The sequence below is a fragment of the Myotis myotis genome, unplaced genomic scaffold (genome assembly GCF_014108235.1).
Source record: "Myotis myotis isolate mMyoMyo1 unplaced genomic scaffold, mMyoMyo1.p scaffold_m19_p_9, whole genome shotgun sequence".
Lineage (NCBI taxonomy): Eukaryota > Metazoa > Chordata > Mammalia > Chiroptera > Vespertilionidae > Myotis > Myotis myotis.
The window spans coordinates 50562772-50584385 of NW_023416401.1; the positions used below are offsets into that span (position 1 = coordinate 50562772).

General features: G+C 41.2%; 1 protein-coding gene across 7 annotated transcripts in view; it reads left to right on the plus strand.

Moving 5' to 3' along the window:
* RNF152 (ring finger protein 152) overlaps positions 1-21614 on the plus strand; it is a 74782-nt gene that overhangs the window by 44618 nt on the left and 8550 nt on the right. The gene's annotated exons all lie outside the window — the stretch shown is intronic.

A 21614-nucleotide genomic window follows, 5' to 3' on the forward strand; every position in this document is an offset into this window, starting at 1 on the left:
TGGGGTTTAGTTTTGTGATTTGCTATTCTGTATCTTGTTCTGGCTTTGAAGTAATGTGTACTAGTATAGTCATGGGCTCAAGTCCAGGCCATGTTTTGTTTTTGTAAATAAAGTTTTATTGGAACACAGGCACATCCACTCATTTGTGCATTGGATATGGCTGAGTTGAATAGTTGTCACAGATATGGCCCACAAAGCCTAAAATATTATGTTGTACAGAAAAAAATGTGTTGACCTCTGTTCTAGAACTTGGCCACTCAAGGCAGCATTGGTCAGTCGTTGGCACATTGCAGCGGAGAAGCAGTGGGCTGGGGTAAATAAAGGTTCTTCTCCTGGGGCGTCAGTGATGGGACTCGATGAAGTTACAGGTACAATTCTCTATATTTTTCTGTGCCTCTTCCCTCTCAGAGATAGAGGGGTCTGTACCCTACCACTTTCTCAGAGTGGTTTGAAACCCCCCAAAGTTAAGAATCATTAGGCTAGAAAAGGGATGGTTAGAAAGATCTCACTACTTTACACCAAAAAATGTCAGACCCAGCTTATACTCATTTATTTATTTACCAGAGGCCCAGTACACAAAATTCATACACGCGTAGGGTCCTTAGCAGCTGCTGGCTGGGGGTACCTCCCTTCCCCTGGCCGCCTGCCGCCTCCGCTGGCCCCGCCCCCTGGTCAAACTTCTGGTCAAACCCCATGTCGAGGGGACAATTTGCATATTAGGCTTTTCTTAAAAAAAGAATATTAGATTTGTAGCACAGGACAGCTGTGGGATATGCCATTTCATAACTATTATTAATGGACAAGGAACTATTTCATGGATATTGGTTCCTTGAGCCCGAATAGCTAGTGTCATATAACAGTGTGGTATGCTTCTCCCACCTTGGAAAATGAAAGCTCTATGGTCCAAAATTATAGGTCTTTGTAATGACTTTTGATGGGGACCCACTAGAAATCACTGCTCATGAGCCTGACAATGTTATTAAACATCCATCCTGTATGGAACCCTGTAGGACTTTCTAACAAGTAGAAGGTGGAATATAGTATGGTCTGAGGCTGACTTCTGTCTGCCTTTCCCATGAATGGCTGTTCCACGTACACTGTGGGACTTCCATATCCTGTACGAGGCTCCTATAGTAGGTAGTAGGAATTGGAAGATTGATATGTCATCTCTAGGTTACCCAGATGGATACATGCCCCTGAGGATGGAAGCTGGGCAGATCAGTAAAGAAGAGGGGAATAACCAAACTGTGGTGTCAGAGGTAGAGAAAGGAAAGGAGCTCAGAAAAGCAGGACTAGCTGAGGGGCACTGACCTTGGGACCAAAATGTCACCCCACAAACTTAAAAAGGCCCAGGTCACTGCTATAGGACCTAAAACATTTTGTCCGTTGGAAATTAATGTAGGGTAAGATGACTCCATTATTAAGGGTGTAAATCCTTTTTGGTGCTCTTTTTCAGTGTGTGTGTGAGGGAGGTGTTCTCCTTTGGGACAAAGAGGTTCCCAGGGTGGTGGGTTCTGGGAACTGGGGAGGAGCTATATGCAGGGCAGGGCTGACTCGGGGACTTGGAAAGTCTGCCTATGAAGCCAAGACATCAGAAGCAAACACACAGAGATATGTCCAGGAAAGAGACCAAGGATGACACATTGGATGGAACCAGGAGCCGCCAGACCAGAACATGAGACTTTGTAAGAGGAGGAGGAGGAGCTGTGAGAAGCTGGACAGGACCCCTGCTTTGAGGGCACAGCTCCTTGGGGTTGTGGGTTATGAAGAAAAGACAGACCAGTCCAGGTTGCAGGATCCTAGGACCTTTTGCTGAAGCTAAGCCTTATCTATGTCATGGGAACAAGACTTTGTATGTCTCCGGTGAGCCCAGAGGTTTTATGTATTTCCTAGCTGTGTCCTCTGACAGTGCCCGAGAGTAGTGATCCCCCATGGCCATGAGCATACTCACTTATGACCCAGATCTTCGTTTCCAAATGCCATTCTGCACCAAACTTTTTTTTCTATAAAGGAAGTGCTAAAGGAATGATGTGCACATTTCAAAAAGACACAAGAGCCAGCTCAAAGGAGCTCCCAGTAAGCAAATGTGGAGCATTTTCAGCATCAAAATAAAGATAGGATCATAACTCATTGAATAATATGAAATCAATGAGTCCATACTAATATGAATAAAATAAGGAAATGATGATATTTTACTTCTCATAGACTGTCAAATAATAAATGTAGAAAATGGGATAGAATTAAAAATCATCATCTGGCAATCATCTTCTTATAATTAATTCAGGCAAGACATCTTAAAGCATGCTAAAAAGTGGATCAAAAAGTTTGATAAGGAACAAGATATTTACATATCTTCAGAGTATTCCTCCACAAAATACTTGTTAAATACAAAAGGGGGTGCCATTATAGTGGAGAAACTCAGGAGACACAAGTGATCAAGTTAATATAACCACTTGCTGGGATGGAATGAGAAAATTATATTACATCCTATAATGTCTACCCTATCCCCACAGGGGAAAAATGTCTATCCTGAATCTATTTATGAGAAAATATCAGACAAACTCAAATTGAGAGACAGTCTACAAAATAACTTCCAGTAAGCTTCAAAACTGACAAGGTTATAAGGGAAGACCAAGGAATTATTCCAAGGTCAAGGGAAGACCAAGGAATTATTTCAGATTGAAGAAGAATAAAGAAACATGACAAATGAATGCAACATGTGACCCTGGTTTTTATCCCTTTGCATTGTTGGGACATCTGGTGAAATTTGAACTGTGGGGTCTATGGTAGTGTACCAGTGTTAATGTCCTGATTTGAATGATTCTACTGCAGTTATCTAGGAAATACTTAGAACAGACAGGAGTAATGAGATCTCAGGTCTGCAACTTAACTACCAAATGGTTCAGGGACGGGGTGGGGGTGGGGGAGATTTATTTTTTGCAACATGGTGATATCCTATGAGTAATTCTTATTTTTATTGAAGCTGTAGAAGACCACAGTGAAGGTCAGCTCTGATTGCAGATTGGGGAGGAAGGTTGAGAATGAATTGGAAGTTTATATTTATTGACTGGTCCCGTCATGGGGAGGGCTTCACCATCATAACCTCATCTTAATGATCTCTTAACAGCCCCATCTCCAGATACCATCACTTTGTGGGTTAGGGCTTCAACATACGGATTTGGGGGCACACATAACACCATCAGTCCATAGCACCATCATTCTTTCCTTTGATCAAATGTTACCAAATTTGGCCAGTGCAGTTCAAGCAACTTCAAGCTGACTCCTGGGCCATTTGACATGTCCCCATCATTCTCACTTGATGGTACTATAGAACGATTTGGGGGCTCATTTGTGTTTTCCCTGCCCCAGACCTGGAATCAGCCATTTCCAAAGAGTACAGGTTCATATTAGTGAGAAATGGTGTCCAAGATCTAGGAACTAAGTTTGCTCATTATTGCTGGACTGTCATTGTTTCTAGGCCTTTTTAGTTGGCAAAACTTAGAAATATATGTCTCTTATTATAATCACTTTTATAATCTGATAGTTACAATTTAAATTCAACACAATAAGTCCCTTCTCACCTTCATTCCAGTATTTTTATTTTCCTTCTCCCACAGCAGGAAATCTTGTTTCCTAATAACATCAGTTTATTTGTTGTTGCATATCTATAATAATAAAAGCATAATATGCTAATTAGACCAGACATCCGAACAACCTTCCAGACAAAGCCAGGGGGCTGAGGCAAGCCACTGCAGCTGTGAGGGCCGAGCCCCTTGCACAAATTTCGTGCATCGGGCCTCTAGTAGTATATACAAAGTAGTTTTAGAATTACTACTACATTAGCAACAGTATCAACAACAAACCAAGTAAGTTAAAGTTCAGGATTGCTTGGGAGCTTTTGATATTATTGCTGTTAAAGAATGTAATAAATGTAGTGTTTATGTTCAAACATTACATGAATGTGGTTATGTTGTCAGCTTGAATTCGGTTCACTTGTTTCTGTATATATTTGATTTAAGGGTTTGATTTTGTTCATCTTTTTTTGATTTAGTTGCTTTCTTTGGATATATAAATTGTTTGCATGACTCAAAAGCCATAAAGTCTACAAGTTATACTGAGAGAGGTCTGACTCCCATGCCCTTCCTCACTCTTCCCACCCACCCTCTTATTGGTGACCATTTACATTAATTGGTTTGTCCTCTGTATTTATTTTTGTAAAAATAAGTAAGTATATATTCTTAGTTTCCTCCTTTCCTTCACTTGACTTTTTTCTTCACTTAACCATAACAACCTGTTGTCATTCCAAAGCAGTTCATAGACATCTTCATTCTTTTGTGCCACCTCTTCCTAACTACTCCATCATGTGGATAGAGCAGTAAGAGAAGACCTCTTGGAGTGGGGTTGGACATTTGGGCTGAAATTTTCCAGGTCAAAAAAGGGAAGGACAGGATTTTAAGCTAAGGGAATGATGTGTGTGCAAAGGCTTAGAGGTGAGAGAGGCATGTTATGTTGCTTTTAGAGATGTTCAAAGAACTCAGAGTGGCCGGAGTGTGGGATTTAAGCCAGGAGATGACAATAAAAAGGTTGGACAAGTAACCAGAGGCTACATGATTTGCTCCAGTGCCTGGTGCATAGTAGGTGCTCAGTAAATCATTGAATGATAGTGGATGGTTGATTGTGGAATAGAGCTGTTTTGCAGTAGTGGTTTGTTAACCACACTCACAATAAAAGGAGTTCATGTTCCAAGTGTATTTGATATTTTATCTCATAATAAAACTGATTTTTTTAGTGCAAATGGCAATCAGATTATGAAAGTAGCCATAATTGAGAAGGGTCACCTGATGATGTATTGCTCCATTCTGGATTGATGGACAGGAAGGAAAAGTTCTTCAAATTGTTGTCATGATGCTCCTGTCTTTTTGTCTGCTTATTATAATCCAGCTCTGGGATAGAGCCCAGGAGTGTTTCCCTTCAGCTAAAGAAAAACAAACAGATGAGAAGACAGACACCCCATGTTCAGTGATGTCAGCTCTACAATCACTTCCTCAGGAAATTGTGTTTGTGTTTATCTGTGGTTCTGTGGTCTCATTGATATTCCATTAGAGGGAAACACAGCAATTAAAGCTTGAAGAACAGGCATAGCATAGTGGAGCACTGGGAATCATTGTACACTTAAATTTCTTTGAGGCTTTGCTACCTCTTCTCTCCTTTTAAAGTAGGTTAAATTTGACCTTGCTTTAAGTTACTCAATAACTAAGAGCATTAGAGAATTATTTTCTGAAATGGACTGGCTATCTCAATAAACCAATTTAATCTTCTTTGACCTACATCAGTTAGTTCTTTGTGAAAAATCTATTTTCATTTAAATCTATATTTGTTCTTTTACTCCTATTCTTGCTATGTCTCTATGAAAAGTGCTAGAATATGCACAGAACAAGGGAATGGCTATTTCCTCTGCTGGTAAACATTGGTGAATTTTATTTTTTAAAAATTTTTATTTATTTGAGAGAGAGGGAGACACCAATTTATTGTTTCACCTATTTTGAATTTATTGGTTGATTCTTGTCTGTGTCTTGACCCAAGATTGAACCCGCAACCTTGGCATATCAAGGCAACACTCTAACTAACTGAGCTACCCGGCCAGAGACAACATCAGTGAATTTTAGTAGAAATATAGAATCAGGAGTGGATGGCACAGTGACCTGAGATGCTTCACCATTTCTTCTGGTTTGATAAAATTTTTGAATTAGTATAGATTTGCTTTGTTGTTATAGGTACTCACAAAATGAGAACAGACCCACAAAAGCTCAGCAATGTCAGCAATAGCAAATTTCTATTTGGTAGCTGAAAACACATTCTTCCTATCAGGCAAGACCTAGCACAGGCAGGTTCTATCTTGGGCATGGTTTCTAAAATCCTAGCAATTTTATTTGCTAGCTTAAAAGACTCTGTTTTAATTTATTTTCTACTTACAAAATACATGCTTGCTAAGTCAGACTGTTTTAAATTCAAAGGCAGCCCGGATAATGTGGCTTTGTGGTTGAGCATCGACCTATGAACCAGAAGGTCACAGTTTGATTTCCGGTCAGGGAGCATGCAGGAGGCAGCCGATCAATGATTTTCTCTCATCATTGATGTTTCTATCTCTCTCTCCCTCTCCCTTCCTCTCTATAATCAATAAAAATGTATTAAATAACAAAGAAAAAAAATCAAAGGCAGCATTTGGGTAATTTATTCTCTTTAGAAATTTTGTGACTATTCTAAGAAAGATAAATTAATGAGATTTTTCCCCAAGGGTGAAATGAAAGCTGGAATGTAATGTTACTGGTAGATAAAACAGGCTTCCTTTAATATGGTTAGTGCATGGCTATTTGGGAAATATTTTTGCCTTACTGAATTGGGATACTAGTTTCTACCAAGTAAGAATTATCAATTACTTTATTTAGCTAAAACTACTAGCTTAGGACAAATAAACATTCTGTACTATAACGGTAGATATTTGTATGTTTTAAGTAATGTGTGTATGCATGTGTACTTAGCACAAAATTAAATAGCCATACAAAAATTAAATATTCATATATTGTAAATAGCAATACAGAATTTTCTTCTTATTCAGATAAAAAATACCTTAGAATGACTTTACCACAACCAAAAGAATAACCTTTTTCATGGGTGGAAATTACCCTTAAGTGTTGACTATTACTGATTAATTCTGATGTTTAAGTGACTCTCAATTGTTTAAAAATATGACTTAAATATTTTACTTCCCCTATAATTAAATATATTTAATATTATGAAGAATAATTACAATAACTCCATAACAAAGCCAGGTTAAGTTTTAGGAATTGTCTGCTTCTTTTAGTTAAAAAAATGAATTGGATGTTATGTGGCCTACATATATAAATATGCGTATAGGTCATGACACATATATCCCCACAGTGTTATATTTAGAATATGTATTTATATTCTAAAAGGTTACATAACTAAATAAAATGTTTTGGGAGTAAATTGTTTTTTATTTGATGATGAGACCTTTAAGCTTCAACATGCAACAAGAAAACTTATTTTTTATAGAAGACATTTACATATAAAGTTCTTTAATAAAATGAATCATTGCTCTCTATCAGATATAAAGATTGTATTTTTATAGTGTTTTTTGCTCCAAGGGAACTTGGTGGGAATAGGGGTAAGCATTGTGTTCCTAAATTGCTCACTTTTTTTCCCTTACAGCTTAATATTTGTGTATCGTCTTGGATATAAAAATTTTGATCAGCCCTGGCCAGTGTTGCTCAGTTGGTTGGAGCATCATCCTATACACCAAAAGGTGGCGGGTTCAATTCCTGGTCAGGGCACATACCCAGGTTTTGGATTTGATCCTGGTCGGGGCGTGTTCTGGGAGGCAATTGATCAATGTTTGATTCATTCTCATATTCTCTCTCTCTCTCTCTCAAAATCAATAAAGCCCAGCTGTCCTGGCTCAGTGGTTGAGAGTCGAACTATGAGCCAGGAGTCACAGTTCTATTCCTGGTTCAGGGCACATGCCCAGGTTGTGGGCTCAATCTCCAGTGTGGGGCGTGCAGGAGGCAGCCAATCCATGATTCTCTCTCATCATTGATGTTTCTATCTCTCTCTCCCTCTCCCTTCCTCTCTGAAATCAATAAAATTATATTAAGAAAACAAACATATCCTAGGGTGAGGATTAATAAAATATTTGGATCATTCATACCCTCACCTTTCAGTTTTGGGCTCCTTGGACTGAACATTCTTGTTCTTGAGGTGATAAGAGAGTGAGTGGCAGGCTTGCACTTTTGTCCAGGTGTCATTGAATGAAAGTGCCCACTATGTGCTGCTATCTACCCTGCACACAGCTTCAGTAATCTGTAAAGACATGTCAGTTTTTAGAGGAGGAAGGAACTCACAGTGAATTAGGAACAAAGGGAAAGAGGGTGAATCTAGCATTTCCCCACATTGATTCTGTGATGCCAGCCAGTGTCTAGAGAGAGGGATATACAAGGTAAGAAATGGCTGTGGGCCTGGAGATAGTGTCATTTGACAATAGGGCGATCTAATAAATGGCTCTAGCACAGCTCCACAGAACCTCTTACAAGTCTCACTGTAACTTCATAGATGTGAAGAATTTGAACACTGTTAAAATTCTGTAAACATTTGTGCCTCAGTCTCTTCCCCTCCCCTGTTTTTTCTAGAAGGCCTATTGATTAAAATATTTACTTCTTTGTTGTGTAATAATTGATTGGTGAAATATAACTTCATGTAAATAAAATTATGTGGTAAAGCTCGTTTCCCAATAGTTATTTAAATTTCACATGTAAGTCAGGACTTCCGGAGATAGACAGTGTCAAGGTTGGGAGTGTTTGGCCAGCTGTGATCTTCAGACTCCTTGCGGAGTTGCATCAGAGCAGCGCTCCTCACACATGCTACCTCTGTCCAGCTGCCTGAACTAGGAATCCAGAGATCTAGTCCTCATTCCTCCTTTGCCTTCACCTCCCTTCCATCCCCAATGCTTCATTCCAGCCTTGCCCATCCTCCCTTTCAGTCAAACCCCTTGCCAATTGTTCTCTGTTCTGCTGCCAGAAGAGCTTTTAAAAATAATGCACAATGGGTCCTGGCTGGTGGCTCAGTTGGTTGGAGCATTGTCCTGTACACCAGAAGGATTCTGGTTCTATCCCTGGTCAGGGCTCATATCTAGGTTGTGGGTTTGATCCCCAGTTGGAGCCTGTAAGGGGCGGGGGGGGGGGCAACCGATTGATGTTTCTCTCTCACATCAATGTTTCTCTTTCTCTCTTTTTTTTAAATTAAATCTTTATTGTTCAGATTATTACAGTTGTTCCTCTTTTTGCCCCCCATAGCTTCCCTCCACCTGGTTCCCACCCCACCCTCCGCCCTCACCACCCCCCAATGTCCTCATCCATAGGTGTACCATTTTTTTCCAGTCTCTTCCCGCACCCCGCCCCCCACACCCCTTTTCCCCTGAGAATTGTCAGTCCACTCCCTTTCTATGCCCCTGATTCTATTATATTCACCAGTTTATTCTGTTCATCAGATTATTTATTCACTTGATTTTTAGATTCACTTGTTCATAGATATGTATTTGTTGTTCATAATTTTTATCTTTACCTTTTTCTTCTTCTTCCTCTTAAAGGATACCTTTCAGCATTTCATATAATACTGGTTTGGTGGTGATGAACTCCTTTAGCTTTTTCTTATCTGTGAAACTCTTTATCTGACCTTCAAATCTGAATGATAGCTTTGCTGGGTAAAGTAATCTTGGTTGTAGGTTCTTGGTATTCATCACTTTGAATATTTCTTGCCACTCCCTTCTGGCCTGCATAGTTTCTATTGAGAAATCAGCTGACAATCTTATGGGTACTCCCTTGTAGGTAACTGTTTTTCTCTTGCTGCTTTTAAGATTCTCTCTTTGTCTTTTGCTCTTGGCATTTTAATTATGATGTGCATTGGTGTGGTCCTCTTTGGATTCCTTTTGTTTGGGGTTCTCTGCACTTCCTGGACTTGTAAGTCTATTTCTTTTACCAGGTAGGGGAAGTTTTCTGTCATTATTTCTTCAAATAGGTTTTCAATATCTTGCTCTTTCTCTTCTTCTGGCACCCTCATAATTCGGATGTTGGTACACTTGAAGTTGTCCCAGAGGCTCCTTACACTATCTTGATATTTTTGGATTCTTTTTTCTTTTTGCTTTTCTGGTTGGGTATTTTTTGCTTCTTGGTATTTCAAATGTTTGACTTGGTTCTTGCGATCCTCTAGTCTGCTGTTGGATCTCTGTATAATATTCTTTATTTCTGTCAATGTATGCTTAATTTCTAGTTGGTCCTTTTTCATATTGTCAAGGGTCTCACTAGATTTATTGAGGGTCTCACTAAATTTATCGGCGGTTTCTAGAAAATTCTTGAAAAACCTTATAACCGCAGTTTTGAACTCTATATCCAATAGTTTGCTTTCCTCCATTTCTGTCATCTGTGACCTGTTTCTTTGTCTCCACATTTTTTATGCTTCCCTGTGTTGATAGAGTGGCTATGTGTGCTAGGTGTCCTATAGGGCCCAGCGGCTCAGCCTCCCCAATTACCTGAGGTGGACACTCTTGATGCACCCCTTTGTGGGCTTTGTGCACAGTCTTGTTGTAGTTAAGTCTTGATTGTTGTAGGTATCACTGGGAGGAATTGACTTCCAGGCCAATTGGCTGTGAGAATCAGCTGTGTCTACAGTGGGAGAATTTCTGTGCTGGAGACACCCTTCTGGGGCAAGACTTGCTTCAGTGGGGCTTTGGTACTCACTGAGTCTGCCCCCTGAGTGTGTCCCTTATGGATCTGAGGAGTTGTAATCTGGATGGTCCCACTCTGACCACTGGGTACACTGGCTCTTGGATCTCTAAGGAGGCGCTAATCTAGCCTCTGCCTGAGGCTACCCAGCAGGAGCTATGGAGAGATCAGCAGATTCCTCTTCTTTGTTTGGGGTTTGGAGGTGCCCAGATGAGGCCCAGCTGTGAAGCAATGCAAGCTGCTCTGGGCCCTTGGGCCTTCTTTTGGAAGTTCTGGGTCTCTCTGACCCAGCTGCAGTTTGTTAGGTAATTTTAGATTGCAAAGGGCCAGGCCATTCATATGCAAAAGCCTCTGCACACAGCTGGGGTGGGGTGGGGTCTCAGGGAATCAACAGGGCAGAGCAAACAGCTATAGCTGATCTTCAGCCCTGCCCTAAGAGGCCCCGGGTCTCAGTGTTCTGAGGTAATTGCTGCAAGCACCTCTGAGAGAAAGCCGCCCTCGAGTTCTGCCTGCTGCCAGACAGTCCAGTTTCTCCCTGTATGAGTCTGGGTCCCCAGAGACTCGCCCAGAACTGGAGTTCAGAGCAGTCAGGAGCTTGTGACTCCCTCCGGATTGAAAAAGACAACTGTGTCCTCAGTTGCCAGCCCTTTCCGCATGCGCCTCCGTACCTCTGCACTTTACTTCCGCACCTCCTCTGAGTTTCAGTGTACTTTTCTCTTTCCTTCTAGTTGTAGAATTTCCACTCAGCCAGCCTTCCTGTGGTTCTGGATGATGTCTGTTTTGTCTTTTAATTGTATTTTTGAAGTGGTTGTGCGAGGCAGCAATTTCAGGGGTTTACCTATGCCGTCATCTTGGTTTTGGTCAATGTTTCTCTTTCTTCTTTCCTCTCTAAAATCAATAAAAACATATACTTGGGTCTGGCTTTAAAAAATTATGCACAATGGGAATATTACTCAGATATAAAAAAGGATGACATTCTGATCCATTCTTCAACATGGATGAATCCTGAAAACATATTTAGCGACTGGGCCAGACACAAAAGAACAATTATTACCTGATCTCACTGATAGGAGGTACCCAGACTAGGCAAGTTCATAGAGACAGAAAGCAGGATGGAGGCTTGGGGGAGGAGGGAAGTGGGGACTTAAGTGTTTAATGGGCCCAGAGTTTCTGTTGGGAAGATGAAAAAGTTCTGGAAATAGTGATGATGTTTACAACAGGATGAATGTACTTACTGCCACTGAATTGTACACTTTCATATGGTTAAAATTATGTTTAAAATGATATTGATAATGCAGGTATGATTGACAGGTCCTACTCCTTACAGGGTTCAGTCTAAAACATGCCCAGTGGGGCTCTGGCCGGTTTGGCTCAGTGGATAGAGCGTGGGCCTGCAGACTGAAGGGTCCCAGGTTCGATTCCGGTCAAGGGTATGTGCCTTGGTTGCGGGCACATCCCCAAGGAGGCAGCTGATCGATGTTTCTCTCCCATCGATGTTTCTGACTCTCTGTCCCTCTCCCTTCCTCTCTGTGAAAGATCAATAAAATATATTTTAAAAAAAATAAAATAAAACATTCCCAGTGGGAAGGAGAGGGGCCCCTCTTCTATTCCTTGGTTTCCCACCAGATAAGAAGTAGTGCTTCTGCTCTCTCCCAGGGCCTCATTGCTCAGTACCCTCGCTGAGGATGGAAGGGGGAGGGAAAGGACCCTGTTTTGCATCCTTCCTCCTCCCCAAACCCCCTCCTGTCCTTTCCCTCTCCCTCCCAGGCCTGTCTGTCCTCCTGGGGGTCAGGTTTTGCTCTCTGCCCCTGTGGCCACCTAGTGACCTGGCCTGTCAGGGACAGCTGCTCTGTTCATTAGGACCAGAAGGTGGAGGAAGTGCCATTTCAGATTTGGGGCCCTGCTGTTCCCTCCAGTATTGCTTTGGAACAAGGCCCGAGGCCATGTTTTACCCTCCACCTGTTTCTTCACCTGCTTCTTCCCTGGACTCGGATTGTGGAAGGAAGGAGGACTGTCTGCTTCATTGGTTGATGAGTCAGAATGGCTCCAACCCCACTGCCTTGCGTGGCATGCAGACTGGCCTTCTCTTTCCTACCTCACCCATCGTACCAGGAACAGCGAGGTACTGTTCCGGGTGCTGCACATATGTTAATGCACTTTACTCTGAACAGCCTATGAGGCAGGTGCTTTTGCTATCACTCGAATGATATTTGAGTCACTTGCTGGAGATTCCAGGCTCTGGTCCCCACTCCTACTCACACTCACTCACTCTGCCTCGTCTAGGCCTCTGTGCTTTTGCACATGCGTGTCTTCAGTTATTGGCATGACTGTCGTTGCAGGGGAAGGGCCCCATCATTTTCTTAGATTCCCCCAAACCTAGAATAGTGTCTTGTACTCAATACATATTTGAATGAATGCATTCATAGTGGGATTTGTTATACTAGTGTTTTCTCTGGGAAATATGAAGGTGAAGTTGAATACCTTATTTCTGAAATCACAGTCCTAGGCCATGCAACAGTATGCTCTGAATATTACCATTTCCCCCTAAACCAAAACCCATAGGTAGTGTTTTAAATACACAAACAAATTTAAAGATGGAAAGTAGATGGGTGGAGGGATCAATCGGGGTAGGCAGAATGGACCAATGAGGCACTAGGGGACCTTTTGTGGTGATGGAAATGGCTTGATCAGCATGGTGGTTGCACAGCTATGTACATTTGTCAAAACTCATTGAACTGTGCGTTTAAAATACATGCACTATATTGTTGATGAATTTTATCTCAAAGTTGACTTAAATAGAAGCAAGAGGGGAAATCTTTGGGATTTATTATTTGTTTAGAAAGACGGATTAATGACTGGTGGCATTTGTTTGCAGCACTGTTCAATATTTTTGTCCTCTTTTTCTTTACCTCTTACCTTGCCTAAATGGAAAATCAACCCTCATTGAGTTACTGCAGCTGGGAGGGAGAAAAAACTGAAGTAATGAGCAGACTGACAGCTGACTCCCCACAGCGTGTAATTTCAGTACCAATGCCTGTAGGAAATCTTTGTAACTTCAGTTGGAGGCTCAGCTCCTGCGATGAATCATGGATATTGAGGGGAGGGAGGGAGATTGCAGCAATAAACACTCTGCTCAAAGAGAACGATCTTATGAATGGCTTTTGAATAGACTTATTTAAGGAAATATCTGTAAAACCCACCAGGTTTTTAATGTACCATTCTTTTCAAGTGTTTAATATAGAATGTTCTCTGGGTAATTTGAAGAAGTCGTAAGAAAAAAAATGTTCAGAGGTACTTTAAAGGGATGCTCCCTGTGTGGGGGGAATTTACCCAGTGTCCCTTCTGGGTGAAGGTGAGCCACCAGAAGGTGCTGGCTGCCTTGGAGAGTGGAGATTAACCTGCCAAATCTAAATTTGTCCAGCTGCTTTGTGGCCTGCCATAACTATGCACATGGACGCAGGAGTGGTATCCAAAGTTCAGAGGATCATCAGGTTTCTGAAGTTCCATCCAACGGAGGGTTGCCTTTAATCTGGGGCTGTCATAATGAATTCTAGAGTCAGTGTTCATTGAAGAAATAGATCTATATTTCTTTTCCTTTATTTTCTTTTTGTTAATCCTCATTCAAATATATTTTTTCATTGATTTTTAGAGAGAGTGGAAGGGAGAGGGAGAGATAGAGAGAGGAAAACATCAATGTGAGAACTATACATCGATTGATTGCCTCCCGAATGTGCCCCAACCAGGGCCAGGGATGGAGCCTGTAACCAAGGTATGTGCCTTTAACCAGAAATGAACCTGGGACCCTTCAGTCTGCAGGCCAACACTCTATCCACTGAGCCAAACCAGCTAGGGCTAGATTTGTATTTCTAAGTGTGAAGGAAAGTTTGCAACTCTGTCTATATTTCTTACAAATGGTCTTAGTACTTGCTGTTGGTGGGACCGGCAAATGATGGCATGTTAATGTGCTTCGCTCAGCTCTTTTTGCTCCAGTTATCTGGAAGTGGTCACCGGAAAAGACATTGCATCTGTAAAGCTGATATTTCCTATCATTTCCTCTAAATAACTATGAAAATGTTTTGCATTCTGTAGCTTGACAGGAAATTCAGGTGAGATGATTCATGTTAGAGCAATACGTTAATTGGAGGATTTGTGTCTCCAGAGTAATATACTGAATTTAGGGGATTAAAGGCAGGGCTGATGAGAAATTACATAGTTCTGGGATCAGCAAATGATGGCCTGTTGGCCAAATCCAGCTGCGGCCTGTTTTTGTAAACAGTTTTATTGGAATGTAGCCCTGCCTGATCTTTGACATGTTGTCTGTTATCTAGGACTGCTTGCACAGTTTGATGGCAAAGAGTATCTGCGAAGCCTAAGAGCCTAAAATTCTTATTGCTTGCCCCTTTACAGAAAAGTTGTGGATCCCTGACATAGGTAAAATGTAACAGGAAAACATTTAAAAGCAAATTGCCTTAAGGTTTCAGTTTGCACTAGAATCTGTGGTGGGGACTGCACATGTGTGGTTTGTATTATGAAAATTCAATATTTACATTGGTAGTTTGGGCCTTCGGAGAGCAGGGCAGGGCCAGGGAGAATAGCAGCAGAGAGAGTCCTGCTCCCCAAGGAGCTGGCCTACTGGGAGAGTCTCATAACTTCAGGCTCCCAAACCCTTCCAGCCAACAATGACTTCATGTGTAGCCTCCCCGTTGGGCTATCTTAAGACTGCCTTGAGCTACCATCTTGAGGCTTAGGGCCCCATTGCTGCCCAGGTTGGTGCCGTTATAGGTCAGATGTGATGCTTAATCAAATAAAGAAAATGTGGGTGTCCTTTCTTGCTCTCCAGTGTCTCTGCAGTGGAAGTAACAATGAGCTCCTTGGGTTCCAATACCCTTTCTGGCTCTAACAGGTAATGACTATGCTTTGCTTAGTGGTTCTAAGCCCTTTGCAGGGTCAATTGAAAATATTTGGTCACCTGATGAAGAGTCTCCCTCAGTGCTCTGTCTGCCTTTCCTCCTTCCCGATGGTTCTCTTTGCATGATCTTCCTTCAGGTTGCACATCCAGGCTCCTTGTGGTCAGATATTTGTTTGCCATCATGTCCCTGGTGCCTTGAGCAATGCTCGGCACATGGTGGGGTCCCAGTAGATATTGGTTTTCCTCCCACATCGTATTTTGCCCTAGTAGATGCCCAACCATTGGGAAGACGTAGCATTTTTATTTGTTTTCTATTTTTTTTTTTTTTTTGGCTTTACTTCTGTGCCTGACTCGTCAGTTCCTTCAGCTCTGCTCAGAATTCGAAGAGTTGGGGCAATTGATCATTTTCCCTTTGTTCTGCCTGTTGGTCTGTCTGATGGTATCTTTTATCATCCCTTCTCTTCAGGGAGCCAGGGGATCCCCTGACAGTCTTTTATATCTCTTCCCTGCTTTCATGACTGTCCACAACTTTTTATTCGCTGTCACTGGGTGACCGGAGCAAGTGAAGGTGAAGCAGTGTGCCTGATTAATGCCCATGTTAACCTTGGCCTCCGTAGAAGCTGGGCAGCCACACAGGCTTCTTTTCAAGGGAGAGTTGGAACCACCTTCACCTAGTAGCAAGTTTAGGTAATAGACATATCTTACTTGATCTGAGAAGGTTGTTGATTAGATATAAAATAGTTATTCTTTTGATTGTTGCTACCATCAAAGTTGTGGCTGTTTTTGTTAGGGTGTTAGTGCTAATTAGACTCATTCATTAAACGAAAAGCATAAGGAAGAAGCTTCTAGAGTAAGTTGCCTCCCATTTATTTAGATGCTCAGTAGCTCATGTCAATATGCATTTTGAGATCATTAACAGAGATTACTTATAAATTATCTGTCAGGCATAATTAGTATAGAATAATCAGCCTGACAGCTCTTGTCTTGCTGTCAGAAACCCAGGAGTGTGTTTAGCAGTTACTTAGGTCATAGATTATTTTTACTAGATGATACTCTAGGGATCACCTAGTCCAGTGCCCTCACAGATGAGGACACGGTGGTGCACAGAGAGGTGATTTGTTTAAGGTAACCTATACACCTAAAGGTGGAAATAGAGCTAAAATCCTCACCTCCTGTTCCCTAATAGTAATAATTACCTGATAGATATTAAAACAAACCAACAAAAAACCAGTGGTTATCTTCACTCATAACAATACTGAAATTTATCTTTAATTCCTTAAAATGTCTTCATTCCAATATTCTTTGATTTGTAAATACACATCACTATACTGTGGATGACTCATTCATTCATCCTTTTTCCTGACTTGACTCAATGAAATACTCCTGAGTAAATACATTTCTGGAGACTGGTTTTGTTTAAGCTGCCTGGTTAGCTGTATTTTTGCAGCAGCAGAATCAGCACATGCAGATAGGCAGGTATGGCACCTACGCTGTGGTCAGGCCCATCAGGCCAGTGGATGTCCCACTTGGCCAATCCTTTAGTAGCAAGTCCCCCTGACTTTGGCATCCTGACCCATCTGCTGCTCTCTGTCTGTTTCACCATTGATCTCTCTGTCCCACTTGGGCCAGTCTGCCTCCAGCACTGTCACCATTCCCTATGGTCATTCAAGATTTTTAGGACAATTTTCACTTTCTGGATTCTCTGCACCATCAAATACAGCCAGCCAGGATGCTCATAGGAGAAAACAGTGCAAATATTAGAGACTGGCCAAAGGAATTCGCATTTGAGATGTGTCAGAATTTGCTGCCTTCCCCATTAACACAAAGACAGTAGTTACACCAATTGTGCTCTAAATGGATTAGGCAGTTGTGCCCTGAACGGATTGCTCTGTGCTACCAGAGGACCAAAAGTCAGTGACATCTATCCTACCAAGCCATGCCCTTTCTTGCCACTAACCCAAGTGTTTACTAACGTCTAATATAACTAAGTGGTCTCGCCAGCTGAAATACCAAGTTAAATGGAATTGTAATTATTTTGTCTAATCCCATTTCAAATATTTACATTTTCTCGAAGAATGAAGGAAATGGCCTGCATCAGAAAGACATGCTGTTTCAACAGTATAAGAAAAATAGTAGAGTGTCTAGTTTCGTATCTGACTGATATTTTTCTCAACACAACCATTGAATTTAAGGTCCTCATTTAGATAATCAAATGGAACAATTCAAGGTCAGACAGGCATAGTCAATATCAGTTCTTGCAACAGTTCTGAGGCTCCATAATTAATGCCATGTTGCAAACCTAAATCAGGATGTATGAAGAGTCTTTGAAAGAATATAATAGTGAAAGATTATAAGAGTAGAACTCTCTGGATTATTTATTTCATTGGCTTCCCCCTCCCCCCCGCCCCCCTCCACGCCTGGACTTCTAAAAGCAATAGAGTTTATAAAAATTCAGTGTTGGAGACCTTTGTGATTTTACCAGTCACTCAAGTCATATTCACACCTTTTATAAAGATGCTTAAAATTACAGAGTTTGTTGTTGTTGTTGTTTTTTAAAGAAGAAATTTTAGCCCTGGCTGATGTGGCTCAGTTAGTTGGGTGTCATCCTGTGCACCAAAAGGTTGCTGGCTTATTCCTGGTCGGGGCACATACCCAGGTTATGAACTCAGTTCCTGGATGTAGCTGATCTGTGTTTCATTCTCACATTCATGTTTCTATCTAAAAATCAATTAAAAATATTTAAAAGAATTTTTATTTTGTGAAAATATGTAATGTTATAAAGTGCCAGATATCTATTGCCCCAAACAGTAGCAGCAATACAGACATTTTGATAGTTTTCCCCCCAAATCACTCCTCCCCCATGTAAATACATCTCCATTCGTTTTTTAAAGTATTTTAAAACCAAGGCATGTATTAATATTGAGTTCAATGATTAGTCCAAGCCTGTTATCTGCATATGGTACAATTGATAATTATAGATGAAACTAAGTACTGTTTTATGAAGCTGTAAGTTCTATCCTGTAAGCCATAATTATTTTGAGAATGCCCTCCCTTTTGGTGGTCTGTTTTTCTCTTTGCTCTTTACTTTAGGATCTTTCAAAACAAATTGTGGTGACATTTAAAAATTGTTCCAATATATTTCAGTGTATATTTGTTCTTATACATTCTAGCAAAGTATCCTTTCCTTTTAAATTTAATGAGTATTTGGGCATCCCATCTTGCCAAACACAGGCTTCTAAAGCGGTCACTGGTGTGTGCTTGTGTCTTTGACTATGAACTTGGAGTTTTCTTTTCTAGCTAATGTGGCCCTTGTTTCCATTCTCTTTCTTCTATATTGACTCACATCTTTTGAGTTTATGATGAAAGGGAGGAAGAATGAGTCATCATTAGCTTCGGTCCATAGTCTCATAATGTTCTTCTCTTTACCTAACTAATCATCATCATTACTGGTTATGCTCCAGAAAGTAAACTGGGATGCAGTACCAACTGGCTTAATAGAGATCAAATCCGTGAATAATCAGAGAGGCTGCTGTCAAAGTGGCTTGAGTGGTTGAGCATGGAGCTGTGTCACCATTCTGCTTTTGTGTTCAGCCTGTATGGTAAGGGTTAGAGCTTACTTGGATGGAGTTGGAAATTTGAGTAGTATAATCTAATTTGAAGGAAGCTTAACAGCAATTAAGTGAGCATTACTCGAAACATAAATTCATGAGTAAAATTGCATGTTGGTTTTGTTGGGGGTGGAAAAAGGTGTGGCAGGTCTTGGGGCAGGGCCAAGGGGAACGCTCATTCCTCCCAATCTGTTTGAAAGGGCAGTTCTTTGAGAGCCCGAAGTGCCTCTGGGCAGGTCACACACAGCGTAGCAGGGACAGTCGGGACTGGCGCTGAGTCCTTCACTGCCTGGCAGTATGTGGACTCTGAACTCACTTGACCTTCAGCCACAACTCCATCCTCCTTGCTTGGCCAGTGAGGAAGTGGCCCCATCAAAGTACATGCCCTTGACATATGCCTGGCTATGCTCATCTCTTCCCTCCCTGTAGGACCTGCTGTCCCTGCCTGCGCCTGTGGGAGGGTGCTTGCAGGTTTTGTGAGAACTTTGTTTCTTTAACAGGTATCTGTATCACAAACCTCAATATTAGAGCTAAAACTAGAAAACCCTTAGAGATGGGATCTTTCAGTTACTCGTTAAGAAAAAAAATCCCCTAGTCAGTGTCACACTTGCTATATAAAAATAATCCTGTGGTTGCTCACCTCCTTTCCTTTGCTTGGGCTGATTCTGACCTGAAAAGGACCTGGCCTCTGATTTTACATGTCCAAATCCTCTCCATAATCCACACTAGTCCCTGAGCCATCCTGATTCCCCCAGGTCCTGTAGGTCACACATCACTTTGTGTTTATAACTGCTGAGTCCTTTTAGGCTGGGAGCTTCCTATGGGCAGTGACAAGGTCTTAGCTACAAGGAACAAAAACAAATACCATCATGCTTGAAACATGGTAGATATTCAATGAAAATTTGAATGAATAAATGAAAGGAAGAGAAAAATATATACAGTCATTCTTACCTAACTTTAAATTGCTTAAGTGTTGGATTTGGGGCTGATTCTTCTTCATATCCTACAGTAGCTGGATTTGTGCATGATAGATACTCTCTTTTTTATTTTTTTCAGCTTTATTGTGACAAATTGATTGACATACAACTCTAAGATATTTAAAGTGTACAGTGTGGTGATTTGGTAAATGCATACATTGTGAAAGGATTCCCCCCATCTAGCTGATTAACATATATGTCACCTAACATGTTTATATTCTTTGTTTTTCCTTTTGGTGAGAACATTAAAGTTCTACTTTTAGTGAATTTTAATTATTCAATAAATATTTCTTGAATCAGTGGATGGATAAATAGTTTATTATGATATGAACTTTCTGAATGCTATATTGCTATATTTTACTTTTAATAATGTAATGTAGGGGCTTTTACTACAGCTAAAATATTTTTAAAATATATTGCTGTCTTGATTGTCACTGGTAATTTTTTTTTTAATCCTCACCTGAGGAAACATTTTTACTGATTTTGAGAGAGAGAGAGAGAGAGAGAGAGAGAGAGAGAGAGAGAGAGAGAGAAAGAGAGAGAGAGATTGCCTTCCATACATGCCCCGACCAGGGATCGAACCCACCACAGTTTGGTGTACAGGATGATGCTCTAACCAACTGAGCCACCCAGCCAGGGCATCACTGTTAATTTTTATCAGTGATTATTTTTTACTTTAAACTTTTCTTAATTTTGACTTTAACATGTGGCATCTTGTGCATTCTTAATTTCACAGAGGAAGTTAGAAAAAGAAGGTTCGCCCTAGCTGGTTTGGCTCAGTGGATAGAGCGTCGGCCTGCGGACTGAAAGGTCCCAGGTTCGATTCCAGTCAAGGGCACATGCCTGGGTTGCAGGCTCGATCCCCAGTAGGGGATGTGCAGGAGGCAGCTGATCAATGATTCTCTTTCATCATTGATATTTCTCTCTCTCTCTTCCTCTCCCTTCTTCTCTAAAATCAATAAAAATATATTTTAAAAAAAGAAAAGAAAAAGAAGGTTCGCTTTTTAAGAAAAACATGAAAGAGCTTTTCTATGTCGTTAGCTCCTGCCTCTCTGTGTGTGGGTGGGCTTCCAGGACTAGCAATTATTTCTACAGTAGTGGTTGAGTAGTTCGTTTCAGAATCATGGCTCCATCCAGAGACACATTTGAATGCTTTCAGTAGGAAATGGAGTTGGGCAGCCTTTATCGCCACCGCTGGAGCACTAAGGGGTTCCTCCAGCCCCAATTAAGTGGTACCCAGTTACTCTGCTTCTGGTGCACACCAAGAGGCTAACACTGTGCTCCTGTTTTTATGGCGAAGGCTGCCTGCCAGTCTTCTGACAACCTTTCACTATATAACATTTGATTAGGATCAGTTCATTAATAGTCTTTGCTTGTGGTCATCTTACTTGGTACAAGCCTACGTAGGAGCGAAATGAATAGAACTGCCTGAAAAATATTCATGGTCCTGTGTGCCTTTGTGACCCCGGCTGCCTGAAGGTTCATTGCTGCTGGTGGTTTTGGTTGTGGTGTCTTGTACTTTGTGTCTTGTTTTGTTTTTGTCTCTTTTGAAACCAATTGACAAGAATTACCTTGGTTCAAAGGACTTGGTGGAAATGATAACAGATGCCTGTGTGTGTGTGTGTTCTTGGCATCATTCCAATGACCTATGAGAGAGGAACAGGCCTAACCCATATAAAGGGGCAACTTGGTTACACAAAGTACTTAGGTTGTAAAGTTGCCTGCATTTGGCAGTGAGTACCTACAAGAGGAGGAGAGTCAGTGAAAGAAGGTCAGAAGATTGAAGGAAAGAAATTTACTTTCAGAAAATTCTGCAAACTAATTGGAA